Consider the following 18,137-nt stretch of genomic DNA (forward strand, 5'->3'; position numbering starts at 1 on the left):
TTGGCAGTTGCAAGGCAGAGAAAAGCTTAATACGTCCCTGGGTGGGCACGAACCACCAACCTTTTGGTTAACAGCCGAACGCGATAACCGATTGCGCCACAGAGACTTAGAGAGCAACCCAACTGTAGTTGAAATGCTGAACTTTGTCTCAATCGGTATGCTTGAACAATCCAAATGAAAGCTGCCGAAAAGAGAGAGAAAGGTAACAGAAACGCCCAACGTGGGGCTCGAACCCACGACCCTGAGATTAAGAGTCTCATGCTCTACCGACTGAGCTAGCCGGGCTTGTGCAACACACATTCTAGCCACTGTTTTGATCAATACCTTCCCTACCTGTGTAAAGTTTGATGCTGATTTTAAGTCAACTGGAATAAGTAACTTGGCCGATCTAGGCACTGGACAACAAACTTCTGCTAAATCCTGATGTCATCTTGTAACGCCAGACAGCACGTGGCCCAGGATCATTGCCCGGTGCACGTGTTAGCAGTTGCAAGGCAGCAAAAGCCTTCATTTGTCCCTGGGTGGGCTCTAACCACCAACCTTTAGGTTAACAGCCGAACGCACTAACCAATAGCGCCACAGAGACTCAGACACGAAATCAACTGTAGTAGAAACGCTGAACTTTTTCTCACTTGGTCTGCTGGATGAACCCAAATGAAAGCTGCCGAAAAGAGAGAGAGAGAAAGGTATCAAAAACACCCAACATGGGGCTCGAACCCACGACCCTGAGATTAAAAGTCTCATGCTCTACCGACTGAGCTAGCCGGGATTCTGATACATCCATTCTAGTCACTGTTTTGATCAATACCTTCCCTACCTGTGTAAAGTTTGATGCTGATTTTGAGTCAACTGGAAAAAGTAACTTGGCCGATCTAGGCACTGGACAACAAACTTCTGCTAAATCCTGATGTCATCTTGTAACGCCAGACAGCACGTGGCCCACGATCTATGCCCAGTGCACGTGTTGGCAGTTGCAAGGCAGAGAAAAGCTTAATACGTCCCTGGGTGGGCACGAACCACCAACCTTTTGGTTAACAGCCGAACGCGATAACCGATTGCGCCACAGAGACTTAGAGAGCAACCCAACTGTAGTTGAAATGCTGAACTTTGTCTCAATCGGTATGCTTGAACAATCCAAATGAAAGCTGCCGAAAAGAGAGAGAAAGGTAACAGAAACGCCCAACGTGGGGCTCGAACCCACGACCCTGAGATTAAGAGTCTCATGCTCTACCGACTGAGCTAGCCGGGCTTGTGCAACACACATTCTAGCCACTGTTTTGATCAATACCTTCCCTACCTGTGTAAAGTTTGATGCTGATTTTAAGTCAACTGGAATAAGTAACTTGGCCGATCTAGGCACTGGACAACAAACGTCTGCTAAATCCTGATGTCATCTTGTAACGCCAGACAGCACGTGGCCCAGGATCATTGCCCGGTGCACGTGTTAGCAGTTGCAAGGCAGCAAAAGCCTTCATTTGTCCCTGGGTGGGCTCTAACCACCAACCTTTAGGTTAACAGCCGAACGCACTAACCAATAGCGCCACAGAGACTCAGACACGAAATCAACTGTAGTAGAAACGCTGAACTTTTTCTCACTTGGTCTGCTGGATGAACCCAAATGAAAGCTGCCAAAAAGAGAGAGAGAAAGGTAACAGAAACACCCAACATGGGGCTCAAACCCACGTCACTGAGATTAAGTGTCTCATGCTCTCCCACCTGAGCTAGCCAGGCTTGTAAGACACTCATTCTAGTCTCATACAAACAAATCTACTTTTAAACGTTCTGTCTCTCGAGCATCCGCCTGGTGTTTGTAGCTTTAGCCTGCTAGCCTGCTAGCACCTGCTTTAGCCTGCTAGCACCGCTGGTCAGCTAAAGCTACCAACCTCTTTCACTCACTTATTTTCTCACTTACTGGCTTCGCTCTTCACCTTGTACAATGTCGCTTGCTTGTCTGTCCTTGAGTGCAGGAGAAGCATCGATGGAGGCGCTGGAGCTGGAGCTGGAAGCAGTGGAGTCCCAGATTCACTTGCTGGAGACTAAGCGAGAGGGCATCAGGGCTCTGCTCTTAACCCGTACTCGCTCGTCTGAGGTAAGTGTTCGATACAACGACAATCCTCCTGCCTCCTCAACCCCGTGTGCTTCTCTGTCCAGGCCCAGCGCACCGAGGACGCAGTTCACTCAGGCGTCGTTCACGCCGACACCCGGCTACCACGGCCCCTGGGTGCAGCCGCGTAAGGTGCTTACCAGGTCCCGGGGCAGAACGTCTCCTCCTCCGGTGTTCGAGATCCCCACGGAGAACCGCTTCACCCCTCTCCGCGAGATGGGTGGCGATGTGGCCATCATTGGCGACTCAATCGTGCGCCACGTCCGCTCCGCTTCCTCCAAAGGTAACAAAGTACACACTTTCTGCTTCCCTGGTGCCCGAGTTAAGAATATTTCTGCACAGATACCTACTATCCTGAGCGCTGCCGAAAGCCTCGGTGCCGTCGTCCTCCATGTGGGGACGAACGACACCGGGCTCCGGCAGACGGAGATCCTGAAGAAGGACTTCAGGAGCCTGATCGAGATGGTTCGACGCACCTCGCCCGCCACGCAGATCATCGTTTCTGGACCGCTTCCTACCTACCGCCGAGGAAATGAAAGGTTCAGCCGACCTTTTGCTCTGAATGAATGGCTATTAACATGGTGTGAAGAACAGAAATTGCTCTTTGCCAATAACTGGAATCTTTTCTGGGAGCGTCCTACGCTTTTCCGCGCTGACGGGCTGCACCCCAGTCGAGCTGGAGCTGAACTCCTGTCGGACAACATCTCCAGAATACTTCACTCTATCTGACTAGTAAGTAAAAACTCACAAAATTCACAATTTAGCCATACAGAGTCCTATTCGTCCCACATAAATAACAGTAATGCATACCTAGCTAACCCCATAGAGACTGTGTCTGTTCCTCGCACTATTAGATCAAGAAACAAACGTACTATGTGCTCCAGAAATAATCTGTTAAGAATTAAACCAGAAGAACCACTAAAAAGTGAAAATACAAATTTCATGAAGCTTGGTCTCCTAAACATCAGGTCACTAGCACCTAAAGCACTTATCATAAATGAAATAATAACAGATAACAATCTTAATGCACTCTGTCTCACTAAAACCTGGCTGAAACAAAATGACTATATTAGTTTAAATGAAGCAACTCCTCCAGGATTCTTATATAAACATGAGGCTCGTCAAACTGGTCGTGGTGGTGGAGTCGTGTCAGTCTTTAGTGATATTCTTAATGTTAATCAGAGAAACGGACTTATGTTTAGCTCCTTTGAAGTATTAGCGCTTAATGTTGTCCTTCCAAACACTATGCAAAAACCTATGTTATCTCTCGCTCTAATCACCATATATAGACGCCCAGGACCCTATGTCAATTTTCTAAAAGAGTTTTCTGATTTTATCTCTGACTTACTAGTTAAAACTGATAAAATACTAATTGTAGGAGACTTTAACATCCACATAGATGACGCTAACGACACATTAGGGCTCGCGTTTATGGACTTACTGCTCTCACTAGGAATAAAGCAAAATGTTACTGGTCCAACCCATCGCCTAAAGCATACACTTGATCTAATACTGTCTTATGGAATTGAGGTCATTGATGTAGACATTAAACCACAAAGTGATGATATTACAGACCACTACCTCTTACTATATAAGCTGTGTTTACCTGAAATTAGCAGATCTGCTCCAATATATCGCCCTAGTAGAACTATTGTTCCATCCACTAAAGATGAATTTATAAATAACTTACCTGATCTTTCTCTACTTCGAAATGCACCCGCAAACGCAAATGACCTTGATGTAGTAACCAGCAGTATGGATGCCATCTTTACTAGCACTCTAAATACCGTGGCACCCATCAAACTAAAAAAGGCTAGAGAGAATAAAACTACACCATGGTATAATAGTCATACCCGCGCTCTCAAAACAGCAACCCTTGCCCTGGAACGTAAATGGAAAAAAACTAATTTAGAAGTCTTTAGAATTGCATACAAAGACAGTATGTCCAGCTATAGGAGGGCTTTAAAATCTGCCAGGGCTGAGCACCTCCGCAAACTGATAGAAAATAATCATAACAATCCTGGATTCTTATTTAACACCATTGCTAAATTAACAAATAATCGGTCATCTTTGGAACAAAATGTTCCACCGCAAATTAGTAGTGATGACTTCATGAATTTTTTTAGTGATAAAATAGAAGGCTTTAGACAGAAAATAGGAGATATTAAACTTTCTGGACCGCCTTATACTTCAGATCCAGTAAACACGCCACTGAATCTAAATAACCTACAGTGCTTTAAAATCATAGAACAGGAAGAGCTAGACAAAATTATAAATATCTCTAAATCAGCTACGTGTATATTGGACCCAATTCCAACAAAGTTATTGAAAGAATTGCTACCTGTTATAGGAGAACCTCTTCTTAACATTATCAACTCTTCTTTATCTTTAGGCCATGTTCCAAATCCTTACAAGTTAGCTGTTATTAAACCTATTATTAAGAAACCACAACTGGACCCCAGCAACTTAGCTAATTATAGGCCTATTTCAAATCTTCCATTTATATCTAAAATACTAGAAAAAGTTGTTTCTGCTCAATTATGCTCCTTTCTGCAGACGAACAATGTTTTTGAAGTGTTTCAGTCAGGTTTCAGAGCTCATCACAGTACAGAAACTGCATTAGTGAAAATAACCAATGATTTACTCTTAGCTGCTGACCAAGGCTGCATCTCGCTATTAGTTCTACTCGATCTTAGTGCGGCATTTGACACCATTGACCATGGTATCCTTATTAATCGCTTAAAGTCTACAGGTGTCCAGGGACAGGCCCTACAATGGTTTAAGTCATACTTATCTGACTGTTACCAGTTTGTGAATATTAATGGACAGCCTTCACAAATCAGCCCAGTAAAATACGGGGTGCCTCAAGGATCAGTTTTAGGCTCTTTGCTGTTTACAATATACATGCTACCCCTGGGAGACATTATTAGAAGACATGGGATCAGCTTTCACTGCTATGCAGATGATACTCAATTATATATTTCAACTAAACCTGATGAGACATCTAAACTGTCCAAGCTAACTGAGTGTATTAAAGATGTTAAAGACTGGATGACCAACAATTATCTTCTCTTAAACTCAGACAAAACAGAATTATTACTTATTGGGCCTAAATCCTGTACACAGCAGATCTCACAACTCGACCTACAATTAGAGGGATACAAAGTTAGCGTTAGCTCTACTATAAAAGATCTGGGTGTCATATTAGACAGCAATTTAACTTTTAAAAATCATATATCCCATGTCACAATAACTGCTTTCTTTCATCTGAGAAATATCGCTAAGTTACGAAGTATGCTATCCATCTCAGATGCAGAAAAGCTAGTCCATGCTTTTATGACTTCTAGGCTGGACTACTGTAATGCACTGTTTGCTGGCTGCCCAGCATCCTCTATTAACAAACTTCAATTAGTACAAAATGCAGCTGCCAGAGTTCTTACCAGGTCTAGAAAATTTGATCACATCACCCCAATTTTATCCTCCTTACACTGGCTGCCTGTTAAGTTTCGTATTGAATTTAAAATATTGCTTCTTCATATAAAGCTTTAAATAATCTAGCTCCTGTTTATCTAACCAATCTTCTGTCTCGCTACAATCCAACTCGCTCTTAAGGTCTCAAAACTTAGGGCTTCTGGTAGTACCTAGAATGGCAAAGTCGAGTAAAGGAGGTCGAGTCTTCTCATTTATAGCTCCTAAACTCTGGAATAGCCTTCCTGATAACGTCCGAGGCTCAGACACACTCTCCCAATTCAAAACTAGATTAAAGACCAATCTGTTCAGTAAAGCGTACACTTAGTGCACCACTTAGGGGGCTTCCACACAGGTTATGCATCTTGTTGATATACACTGTGAACATCAGCTACGCTAACTATTTTCTTTATTCTCCATTTCCACCTGGGGATACTCTTCCCGAGGCCCTCAGACTATGCAGAGTCACTGATTCGATCCAAGACCAACGACGAGATGATCCCAAGGTTTCCATATCCTGGACCAGGCCGAATCCTGAGCAGCTACTGTGATGGTCATGGAAGAGTGGAGAACATGGATTTGCCCTTCAATATTTGGACTCTCAGTAGTGATTATTAAGCCACACTGAACTGAGCTCAACTGAACTGAACTTAAACACTACAAACTGAACTACACTGTTCCTATTTACTGTGACCTTTTATGTGAAGCTGCTTTGACACAATCTACATTGTATAAGCGCTATACATATAAAGTGTCTCAGTCAATATCAGGTAGTATCTGTCCATGTCCAGGACCTTTCGAGCCCTCTTGTGGACACCATAACCTGTCAGATTCTTGCCACAAGTTGGGCAGGAGAACCTCACCTTCCACAGGTGGTAGGGCATCCACACCAATAACCGGTGGGTGAAGAACCTGTCAGGTGTTGGTGTCGGGTGAAAAATAAGAGCTGGACCAGGGGGCTCATACCACAGCTGTAAATCTGGCCGCAGCTTGCCAGAGTGAAATATGGTGTGGGCAATCCATCTCTGGTCCTGCATAGGGATGGTTTTGCTCAGTTCACCTGGCAACCAGAACGAAACAGTTGTTTGATCCTGCTTGGAAGACAATTTGTGTATAAATAAAGCCGTTACTGTACACCTGTTCAATAAATTGATGCTAATATACTCACAGACACTGTCGCAGGACTGAGAGTCCTCACAGTGGATGGAGATGGGCTGGATGACTTCATCAAGGAAGGAGAATGGGTGGAGGACTTCCTAGGGGACGGAGAAGGAGTAATGGTGCTCACAGTTGATGGAGAAGGGGTGGAGGACTTCACAGGGGACAGAGAATGGGTGGAGGACTTCACAGGGGATGGAGAAGGGGTGGAGGACATCACTGGGTATGGAGAAAGGGTGGAGGATTTCACAGGGGATGGTCAAGGGGTGCACCTGAGTGTCTCAGTCAACATCAGGTAGTATCTGTCAATGTCCAGGACCTTTCGAGCCCTCTTGTGGACACCATAACCTGTCAGATTCTTGCCACAAGTTGGGCAGGAGAACCTCACCTTCCACAGGTGGTAGGGCATCCACACCATTAACCTGCAGGACTATGCTAGAAACATTCTGAAGCTAGTGGTATGTACATCCTGTCAAAAACATACTAAAAGGTTTTAAGCAAGCATTAATTACACAGAAAATATTCACCATTGACAAACTTAGAGGGGGCCTTAGGAAAGACCATGGCACTGAAGCCTCAGACTGTGCACCAGTGGTGCCAGGAGCAGTGTTTGAAGCCTCAGACTGTGGGCCAGTGGCGCCATAAGCTGTGTCTGAAGCCTCAGACTGTGGTGGTGCAGCGGGAGACTGGGTGGAAGTAGCAGGCTGCAAAAAAAAAAAAAAAAAAAAAGATGTAGTGAAAAAGCATAACAGCACTAATAAAAAAATATATTTGTTGCATTATCATTAATGCCTTTTTAAATATATCACCTTAGTGGTGTGAAATCCACAATTGCAGGTCCTGGATCCCCCAAAGAGGGTGGTCTGTCCGCGGGCATGCATGGGACATTTCTCAATCTGAAAAGATAGATTTGAAAGATCTGAGGATTCTTTCTAACCTCTGTGTTTTGCTTCAAATACTTTAATTAATCATATCATTATTTAGAAACATTCTTCATGTAATTTAATCACATATTTATTGTTTTTGACATTGTGTACTTATTTTTCTATTCCATGGTTATTTATTTTCATGATTAGGAGATAAGAGTTTTTAATGTCAAAGCACTGATATTGTTTGCACCATTGCCAACCAATCTGCATACTACATATAATGTCATGAAGTATAAGTAATTTTGCCTTACCTTCTGATAAATGTCATACCACTTCCTCCGTCTTGGAGCTGGTCGATTGCCTGCTCCAGAAGGCCAAACACCAGAGCTGGCAAAGACTCTCAACCTGGCCATCCACTACCGATCACCCATGGCCTTGTGGCTTTTTGGCTTAGTGCTCATCTGAACATAAAATGTAAATAAAACTTAACAAGTGCATTAATTACAATACTGTAGCCTGTTGCCTAAAACAAGCGAAAGAAAGATCACATTTCCCAGGTAATTTCTCTGCTATGGTAAAGGGATAGTACTAAAAACATATTAATTCATAGAAACATGAAATAATTAATAGATTAATAGAAACACCCGTTTGCACTGGCTGCCAGTTGCTGCCCGCATCAAATACAAAGCTCTGATGTTTGCTTACAAAGCGACCTCTGGCTTTGCTCCTTCATATCTGCTCTCACTTCTGCAGATATATGTGCCCTCCAGAAACTTGCGTTCTGTGAATGAACGTCGCCTCGTTGTTCCATCCCAAAGAGGGAAGAAATCACTTTCCCGAACTCTCACATTCAATCTGCCCAGTTGGTGGAATGAACTCCCTAACTACATCAGAACAGCAGAGTCACTTGCTGTCTTCAAGAAACGACTAAAAACGCAACTGTTTAGTCTCCACTTTCCTTCCTAATCTGCAACTGCCTCTCTGGCTATACCACTAACTGTACTCTCTCTCTCTCTCTCTCTCTCTCTCTCTCTCTCTCTCTCTCTCTCAAAAAAAAAAAAAAAAAAAAAAAATGTACTAATGCTTTGCTTCTTAAACTTTACACACCTGAAACTTGTCTATAGCTCTTGTTCACTGCTGCTCTTATAGTTGTGTAAATTGCTTCCTTGTCCTCATTTGTAAGTCGCTTTGGATAAAATCGTCTGCCAAATGACTAAATGTAAATGTAAATGTAAATATATAATTAATTATGGTGGCTTGAAAAGCCAGCATATTGTTATCTATCAAAACTTCTTCTTCTTCTTCTTCTTCTTCTTCTTCTTCTTCTTCTGAGACTAATTTCTAAGTGTATCTCCTCCTAGGCCTTTCAAGCTACATACTTCAAACTTTCGTCAAACTCGGGTTGCTATATCTTTTCTAACTGATCCAACTTTGGGTTTTCCGAAAAACGACCCAGAAAAATCCCAAAAGTCCCATTGACTTAACATTGGGTCAAACTTTGTGAGCTCATAACTCTGCATCAGACTGTCCTACAGACTTCTAACTGGACTCATTTCACTCAGTCTAGCCAGCAGCAAATAATTGATGACTTCTTAACTTACTAGCCACTCCCTAGCAACCACTTACAGCACCCTAGCAACTGTCCCATAGACTTCCATTGTAAAAGACTCCCATTGACTTAACATTGGATCCACCTTTGTGAGCTCATAACTCTGCATCAGACTGTCCTACAGACTAGAGTCTGGCCTCATTCAACTCAGTCTAGCCAGCAGCCAATCACTGATTACCTTTAAACTTACTAGCCACTCCCTAGCAACCAATTTCAGCACCCTAGCAACTGTCCCAGAGACTGTGACTAGCTATTCTAACACACGCTAACAGTTTTAACATCCTACTGACATGCTAATCTTGCTAGAAAGGTGCTAGCAACACGATAGTGACATGCTAGTCATGCTAGTAACATGCTAATTCATGCTAACAACATGCTAATTCATGCTAGAAACAAGCTGATTCATGCTAGAATCATGCTAGTAACATACTAATATCATGCTAGTTACATGCTAATATCATGCTAGTTACATGCTAATTCAGGCTAGAATCATGCTAGTAACCTGCTAATTCATGCTAGTAACATGCTGGTAACATGCTAATTCATACTAGAATCATGCTAACAACATGCTAATTCATGCTAGAAACATGCTAGTAACATGCTAATTCATGCTAGTAACATGCTAATTCATGCTAGAATCATGCTAATTCATGCTAGAAACATGCTAATTCATGCTAGAACCATGCTAATAACATGCTAATTCATGCAAGAAACATGCTAGTAACATGCTAATTCATGCTAGAATCATGCTAATAACATGCTAATTCATGCTAGAATCATGCTAGAAACATGCTAATTCATGCTAGAAACATGCTAGTAACATGCTAATTCATGCTAGAAACATGCTAGTAACATGCTAATTCATGCTAGAATCATGTTAATAACATGCTAATTCATGCTAGAATCATGCTATTTCATGCTAGAAACATGCTAACATTATGCTAATTCTTGCTAGAATCATGCTAGTAACATGCTAATTCATGCTAGAAACATGCTAGTAACATGCTATTTCATGCTAGAATCATGCTAGTGACAAGGTAATTCATGCTAGAATCATGCTAGTAACATGCTAATTCATGCTAGAATCATGCTAATTTATGCTAGCAACTGCCTAGCAACCACTCATAATACTTTAGCAACTGCCTAGCAACAACCTAGCAACGCCTTAGCAACCACTCAGAACACCCTAGCAACCACCTAGCAACACCTTAACAATGACCTAGAATACCATAGCAACCGCCTAGCAACAACTTAGCAACCACCTAGCAACACCTTAGCAACCACCTTGCAACACCTTAGCAACAACCTAGCAACACCTTAGCAAGCACTTAGAACAACCTAGCAACTGCCTACCAAGAAACATGCCAATCTATACTAGAAACATGCTAACATAAATGTACTTATCTATGCCGACTGTTTCAAACTTCATAAAAACTGCTTCAGTTATTTACACTTTAAAACGACTTCAAACTTTTAGACTCGGCTTTTCAAGCCACCATAAAGTTTGTCCTCAAACTTTAATATCTAGTTGATAATGTTATCAGATGGGTAATTATAACACGATAACACAATAGTAAACATTATAATAAACATTTAGGTTCAAAAGACAGACATTTTTATTATTCACTGTAGAATGACCGTAACACATTAGTTATAAATAACTATAATTCATATAGCTATATTATATCATATATTATCATTTAGTAGCATTATCATTTATGGGTACACCATTGTAGTAACAGTTATAAATCATACAAACATAATAAACATTTAGCAACAAAAGGCAGGCAATTACAGCTTTTAATTTATTCTTACAATTCAATTAGCTAATGAATATTTAGCAGAAAAAGCCTATATTTTTGTGTAAACTTTATTTTGACGCGTCGAGAAACGTTTTGATAAACACATCCAAACAACTGTATATACAGTATATATGCATGTATATATAGATACAGTTAATAATTTATCCTGGCCCAGGATCATTGCCCGGTGCACGTGTTAGCAGTTGCAAGGCAGAGAAAAGCTTAATTCGTCCCTGAGTGGGCTTGAACCACCAACCTTTCGGTTAACAGCCGAACGCGCTAACCAATTGCGCCACAGAGACTTCAGAGCAGCACAACTGTAGTAGAAATGCTGAACTTTGTCTCAATAGGTATGCTCGAAGAATCCAATTGAAAGCTGCCGAAAAGAGAGAGAAAAACGCCCAACATGGGGCTCGAACCCACAACCCTGAGAGTAAGAGTCTCATGCTCTACCGACTGAGCTAGCTTGGCTTCCAATACATTTATTCTAGTCACTGTTTTGATCAATACCTTCCCTACCTGTGTAAAGTTTGATGCTGATTTTAAGTCAACTGGAATAAGTAACTTGGCCGGTCCAGGCACTGGACAACAAACTTCTGCTAAATCCTGATGTCATCTTGTAACGCCAGACAGCACGTGGCCCAGGATCATTGCCCGGTGCACGTGTTAGCAGTTGCAAGGCAGAGAAAAGCTTAATTCGTCCCTGGGTGGACTCGAACCACCAACCTTACGGTTAACAGCCGAACACGCTAACCAATTGCGCCACAGAGACTTCGAGAGCAACACAACTGTAGTAGAAATGCTGAACTTTGTCTCAATAGGTATGCTCGAAGAATCCAATTGAAAGCTGCCGAAAAGAGAGAGAAAAACGCCCAACGTGGGGCTCGAACCCACGACCCTGAGATTAAGAGTCTCATGCTCTACCGACTGAGCTAGCCGAGCTTCTGATGCGTTCATTCTATTCACTGTTTTGATCAATACCTTCCCTACCTGTGTAAAGTTTGATGCTGATTTTAAGTCAACTGGAATAAAAAAAATTGGCCAATCCAGGCACTGGACAACAAACTTCTGCTAAATCCTGATGTTATCTTGTAACGCCAGACAGCACGTGGCCCAGGATCATTGCCCGGTGCACGTGTTAGCAGTTGCAAGGCCCCAAAAGCCTTCGTTCATCCCTGGATGGGCTCAAAGCATCAACCTTTTGGTTAACAGCCGAACGCACTAACCGATTGTGCCACAGAGACTCAGACTAAATATACCAACTGTGGTAGAAACCAGAACTTTGTCTCACTTGGTCTGCTGGATGAACCCAAATGAAAGCTGCCGAAAAGAGAGAGAGAAAGGTAACAGAAACACCCAACGTGAGGCTTGAACTAACGTCACTGAGATTAAGTGTCTCATGCTCACCCGACTGAGCTAGCCGGGCTAGTGAGAAACTCATTCTAGTCACTGTTTTGATCAATACCTTCCCTACCTGTGTAAAGTTTGATGCCGATTTTAAGTCAACTGGAATAAGTAACTCGGCCGATCCAGGCACTGGACAACAAACTTCTGCTAAATCCTGATGTCATCTTGTAACACCAGACAGCACGTGCCCCAGGATCTATGCCCAGTGCAGGTGTTAGCAGTTGCTAGGCAGAGAAAGGCTTAAATCGTCCCTGGGTGGGTTTGAACCACCAACCTTTCGGTTAACAGCCGAACGCGCTAACCAATTGCGCCACAGAGACTTCGAGAGCAACCCAGCTGTAGTAGAAATGCTGAACTTTGTCTCAATAGGTATGCTCGAAAGCTGCCGAAAAGAGAGAGAGAAAGGTAACAGAAACGCCCAACGTGGGGCTCGAACCCATGACCCTGAGATTAAGAGTCTCATGCTCTACCGACTGAGCTAGCCGGGCTTCCGATACGTTTATTCTAGTCACTGTTTTGATCAATACCTTCCCTACCTGTGTAAAGTTCGATGCTGATTTTAAGTCAACTGGAATAAGTAACTTGGCCGATCCAGGCACTGGACAGCAAACTTCTGCTAAATCCTGATGTCATCTTGTAACGCCAGACAGCACGTGGCCCAGGATCATTGCCCGGTGCACGTGTTAGCAGTTGCAAGGCAGCAAAAGCATTCGTCCTTCCCTGGGTGGACTCGAACCACCAACCTTTCGGTTAACAGCCGAACGCGCTAACCAATTGCGCCACAGAGACTTCGAGAGCAACACAACTGTAGTAGAAATGCTGAACTTTGTCTCAATAGGTATGCTCGAAGAATCCAATTGAAAGCTGCCGAAAAGAGAGAGAAAAACGCCCAACGTGGGGCTCGAACCCACGACCCTGAGATTAAGAGTCTCATGCTCTACCGACTGAGCTAGCCAGGCTTCTGATGCGTTCATTCTATTCACTGTTTTGATCAATACCTTCCCTACCTGTGTAAAGTTTGATGCTGATTTTAAGTCAACTGGAATAAGTAACTTGGCCGATCCAGGCACTGGACAACAAACTTCTGCTAAATCCTGATGTCATCTTGTAACGCCAGACAGCACGTGGCCCAGGATCATTGCCCGGTGCACGTGTTAGCAGTTGCAAGGCAGCAAAAGCATTCGTCCTTCCCTGGGTGGGCTCGAACCACCAAGCTTTGGGTTAACAGCCGAACATGCTAACCGATTGCCCCACTGAGACTCAGACACCAAACCGACTGTTGTAGAAAACCTGAACTTTATCTCACTTGGTCTGCAGGATGAATACAAATGAAAGCTGCCAAAAAGAGAGAGAAAGGTAACAGAAACAGCCAACGTAGGGCTCAAACCCACGTCACTGAGATTAAGTGTCTCATGCTCTCCCGTCTGAGCTAGCCGAGCTTGTGAGACACTCATTCTAGTCACTGTTTTTATCAATACCTTCCCTACCTGTGTAAAGTTTGATGCTGATTTTAAGTCAACTGGAATAAGTAAATTGGCCAATAGAGGCACTGGACAAAAAACTTCTGCTAAATCCTGATGTCATCTTGTAACGCCAGACAGGGCTTGTGAGATGCTCATTCAAGAGAAAGTCACTGTTTTGATCAATACCTTCCCTACCTGTGTAAAGTTTAATGTTTTTAATGTTATCTTGTAACGCCAGACAGCACGTGGCCCAGGATCATTGCCCGGTGCACGTGTTAGCAGTTGCAAGGCAGCAAAAGCCTTCGTTCGTCGCTGGATGGGCTCAAAGCAACAACCTTTTGGTTAACAGCCGAACGCACTAACCGATTGTGCCACAGAGACTCAGACTAAATATACCAACTGTGGTAGAAACCAGAACTTTGTCTCACTTGGTCTGCTGGATGAACCCAAATGAAAGCTGCCGAAAAGAGAGAGAGAAAGGTAACAGAAACACCCAACGTGAGGCTTGAACTAACGTCACTGAGATTAAGTATCTCATGCTCACCCGACTGAGCTAGCCGGGCTAGTGAGAAACTCATTCTAGTCACTGTTTTGATCAATACCTTCCCTACCTGTGTAAAGTTTGATGCTGATTTTAAGTCAACTGGAATAAGTAACTTGGCCGATCCAGGCACTGGACAACAAACTTCTGCTAAATCCTGATGTCATCTTGTAACGCCAGACAGCACGTGCCCCAGGATCTATGCCCAGTGCAGGTGTTAGCAGTTGCTAGGCAGAGAAAGGCTTAAATCGTCCCTGGGTGGGTTCGAACCACCAACCTTTCGGTTAACAGCCGAACGCGCTAACCAATTGCGCCACAAAGACTTCGAGAGCAACCCAGCTGTAGTAGAAATGCTGAACTTTGTCTCAATAGGTATGCTCGAAGAATCCAATTGAAAGCTGCCGAAAAGAGAGAGAGAAAGGTAACAGAAACGCCCAACATGGGGCTCGAACCCACGACCCTGAGATTAAGAGTCTTATGCTCTACCGACTGAGCTAGCCGGGCTTCCGATACATTTATTCTAGTCACTGTTTTGATCAATACCTTCCCTACCTGTGTAAAGTTTGATGCTGATTTTAAGTCAACTGGAATAAGTAACTTGGCCGATCCAGGCACTGGACAACAAACTTCTGCTAAATCCTGGTGTCATCTTGTAACGCCAGACAGCACGTGGCCCAGGATCATTGCCCGGTGCACGTGTTAGCAGTTGCAAGGCAGAGAAAAGCTTAATTCGTCCCTGGGTGGACTCGAACCACCAACCTTTAGGTTAACAGCCGAACGCGCTAACCAATTGCGCCACAAAGACTTCGAAAGCAACACAACTGTAGTAGAAATGCTGAACTTTGTCTCAATAGGTATGCTCGAAGAATCCAATTGAAAGCTGCCGAAAAGAGAGAAAAAAACCCAACTTGGGGCTCGAACCCACGACCATGAGATTAAGAGTCTCATGCTCTACCGACTGAGCTAGCCGGGCTTCTGTTGCTTTCATTCTAGTCACTGTTTTGATCAATACCTTCCCTACCTGTGTAAAGTTTGATGCTGATTTTAAGTCAACTGGAATAAGTAACTTGGCCGATCCAGGCACTGGACAACAAACTTCTGCTAAATCCTGATGTCATCTTGTAACGCCAGACAGCACGTGGCCCAGGATCATTGCCCGGTGCACGTGTTAGCAGTTGCAAGGCAGCAAAAGCATTCGTCCTTCCCTGGGTGGGCTCGAACCACCAAGCTTTGGGTTAACAGCCGAACATGCTAACCGATTGCCCCACTGAGACTCAGACACTAAACCGACTGTTGTAGAAAACCTGAACTTTATCTCACTTGGTCTGCAGGATGAATACAAATGAAAGCTGCCGAAAAGAGAGAGAAAGGTAACAGAAACAGCCAACGTAGGGCTCAAACCCACGTCACTGAGATTAAGTGTCTCATGCTCTCCCGTCTGAGCTAGCCGAGCTTGTGAGACACACATTCTAGTCACTGTTTTTATCAATACCTTCCCTACCTGTGTAAAGTTTGATGCTGATTTTAAGTCAACTGGAATAAGTAACTTGGCCAATAGAGGCACTGGACAAAAAACTTCTGCTAAATCCTGATGTCATCTTGTAACGCCAGACAGGGTTTGTGAGATGCTCATTCAAGAGAAAGTCACTGTTTTGATCAATACCTTCCCTACCTGTGTAAAGTTTAATGTTTTTTTCAAGTCAACTGGAATAAAAAAAATTGGCCAATCCAGGCACTGGACAACAAACTTCTGCTAAATCCTGATGTTATCTTGTAACGCCAGACAGCACGTGGCCCAGGATCATTGCCCGGTGCACGTGTTAGCAGTTGCAAGGCAGCAAAAGCCTTCGTTCGTCCCTGGATGGGCTCAAAGCAACAACCTTTTGGTTAACAGCCAAACGCACTAACCGATTGTGCCACAGAGACTCAGACTAAGTATACCAACTGTGATAGAAACGCTGAACTTTGTCTCACTTGGTCTGCTGGATGAACCCAAATGAAAGCTGCCGAAAAGAGAGAGAGAGAAAGGTAACAGAAACACCCAATGTGAGGCTCAAACCCACGTCACTGAGATTAAGTGTCTCATGCTCTCCCGTCTGAGCTAGCCGGGCTAGTGAGAAACTCATTCTAGTCACTGTTTTTATCAATACCTGCCCTACCTGTGTAAAGTTTGATGCTGATTTTAAGTCAACTGGAATAAGTAACTTGGTCAATCTAGGCACTGGACAACAAACTTCTGCTAAATCCTGATGTCATCTTGTAACGCCAGACAGCACGTGGCCCAGGATCATTGCCCGGTGCATGTGTTAGCAGTTGCAAGGCAGCAAAAGCATTCGTTCTTTCCTGGGTGGGCTCGAACCACCAACCTTTCGGTTAACAGTGTAGTGGAAAGTTGCGCTGGATCTCGACAAACATCTTCTAGGTTTCAAAAAAGAGGCTGAGGTCTTCGAAGTTCTCAAGTTGAAGCAGTTTATTGTTACAGCAGAGATGGTCGATCGAGCTCTCTCCCCCTCAATGTCCAAAAACCCACAGTTTATATACAGTTTCTTATCCATAGGTATCATGAGATATGATTTAACATCACCCTATTCCCGGCTCCAATAGCATCCTAGCTTTTTAATTAATGGCTGTATGTTTTTCTGTTTTTACATATCTTAAAGGTCACATAGCATGTGCTTACAATCATGTGTTTGCATATGATCATGATGTTTCCATATTTTCTAAATGATTCTCCTTATGTATGCTATTTTGAAGAGGGTTGTTTTTGTCTTGTTCAACATATACATTGTCTAAATGTATTGCATACGCTCTGTCATAATGTTCTCACTTTGGCGCATGACCTGCTGTGCTTCAATTGTAAGGCCCTCAATTATAAGGCCCTGCATGTTTGTATGTCTCTTCTGCATCACTTGAATATAGGTCTTTCTATAAGTTTTAACAGTATATTTTAATAGTAATATATATTTTAATAGTGGCAGATTATATAGTGATTACATAATAAAAGTTCCACTATAATGACTGTACGGTCGCGGCAAACCACTGTCGCTCACCCACAGCTGCCTGGTCACTAAGTGACAGGGGCTTGTTTGTGAGTTGCAGAGGAGGATTCCAATTACGTATAGGAGGCTTGAAAGAAAAGAGAACAACAACATAAGTGGACGTGCAAAACTACGTAGTCGGCAGGATTCGAACCTGCGCGGGGAAACCCCAATGGATTTCTAGTCCATCGCCTTAACCACTCGGCCACGACTACAGACGTCTGCTTTCTCTCTCCTGCTGAGGTGGCAACCAAGCACAGGGTCAACAGGGGTAGAGGAAGGTGCACTAGCTCTAGTGCAACTTTTCCGTACAATCTCTGGGAAGCAGGGACAGCATAGCTCTCTAATCTAACAAACTCAGCTAACTTCATGGGCACTCTTTCCACACAAGCTGATGATCTGAATTCAGAGCAACGTGCTCTCGCAGGCCACACCACAATGGACAGCCACCAAGTGATATGAAAAGAACAACGAGGTCTCTGACAAACAGACAGGCCTTCGCCCGAACATGGACTTGAACCCTGGACCCTCAGATTAAAAGTCTGATGCTCTACCGACTGAGCTATCCGGGCTCCTATCTGCTGAGGCACCTGTTTGCGGAGTTGGACCTCTGCAAGCCCCTTGCCGGCTAACAACACTTTCTCATCACAGCACAGACCTGCGTCCTCTTAAAAAAAA

General features: G+C 43.5%; 1 protein-coding gene and 11 non-coding genes across 12 annotated transcripts in view; all 12 read right to left on the reverse strand.

The window, feature by feature from the left end:
* Window positions 1-18,137, reverse strand: part of LOC130221902 (NACHT, LRR and PYD domains-containing protein 12-like) — a 213,871-nt gene that overhangs the window by 86,313 nt on the left and 109,421 nt on the right. The window lies entirely within an intron of this gene.
* On the reverse strand, window positions 213-285 carry trnak-cuu (transfer RNA lysine (anticodon CUU)). The gene has a single exon. It is a non-coding gene; the product is annotated as a tRNA-Lys (tRNA).
* trnak-cuu (transfer RNA lysine (anticodon CUU)) lies at window positions 1,177-1,249 on the reverse strand. Its single transcript has one exon. It is a non-coding gene; the product is annotated as a tRNA-Lys (tRNA).
* trnan-guu (transfer RNA asparagine (anticodon GUU)) lies at window positions 11,239-11,312 on the reverse strand. The gene has a single exon. It is a non-coding gene; the product is annotated as a tRNA-Asn (tRNA).
* trnan-guu (transfer RNA asparagine (anticodon GUU)) lies at window positions 11,709-11,782 on the reverse strand. Its single transcript has one exon. It is a non-coding gene; the product is annotated as a tRNA-Asn (tRNA).
* On the reverse strand, window positions 11,880-11,952 carry trnak-cuu (transfer RNA lysine (anticodon CUU)). Its single transcript has one exon. It is a non-coding gene; the product is annotated as a tRNA-Lys (tRNA).
* On the reverse strand, window positions 12,664-12,737 carry trnan-guu (transfer RNA asparagine (anticodon GUU)). Its single transcript has one exon. It is a non-coding gene; the product is annotated as a tRNA-Asn (tRNA).
* Window positions 12,833-12,905, reverse strand: trnak-cuu (transfer RNA lysine (anticodon CUU)). Its single transcript has one exon. It is a non-coding gene; the product is annotated as a tRNA-Lys (tRNA).
* On the reverse strand, window positions 13,133-13,206 carry trnan-guu (transfer RNA asparagine (anticodon GUU)). Its single transcript has one exon. It is a non-coding gene; the product is annotated as a tRNA-Asn (tRNA).
* Window positions 13,304-13,376, reverse strand: trnak-cuu (transfer RNA lysine (anticodon CUU)). Its single transcript has one exon. It is a non-coding gene; the product is annotated as a tRNA-Lys (tRNA).
* Window positions 14,671-14,744, reverse strand: trnan-guu (transfer RNA asparagine (anticodon GUU)). Its single transcript has one exon. It is a non-coding gene; the product is annotated as a tRNA-Asn (tRNA).
* trnas-aga (transfer RNA serine (anticodon AGA)) lies at window positions 17,593-17,674 on the reverse strand. Its single transcript has one exon. It is a non-coding gene; the product is annotated as a tRNA-Ser (tRNA).

This window comes from Danio aesculapii, chromosome 4 (genome assembly GCF_903798145.1).
Source record: "Danio aesculapii chromosome 4, fDanAes4.1, whole genome shotgun sequence".
In the NCBI taxonomy this organism is placed as follows: Eukaryota; Metazoa; Chordata; class Actinopteri; order Cypriniformes; family Danionidae; genus Danio; species Danio aesculapii.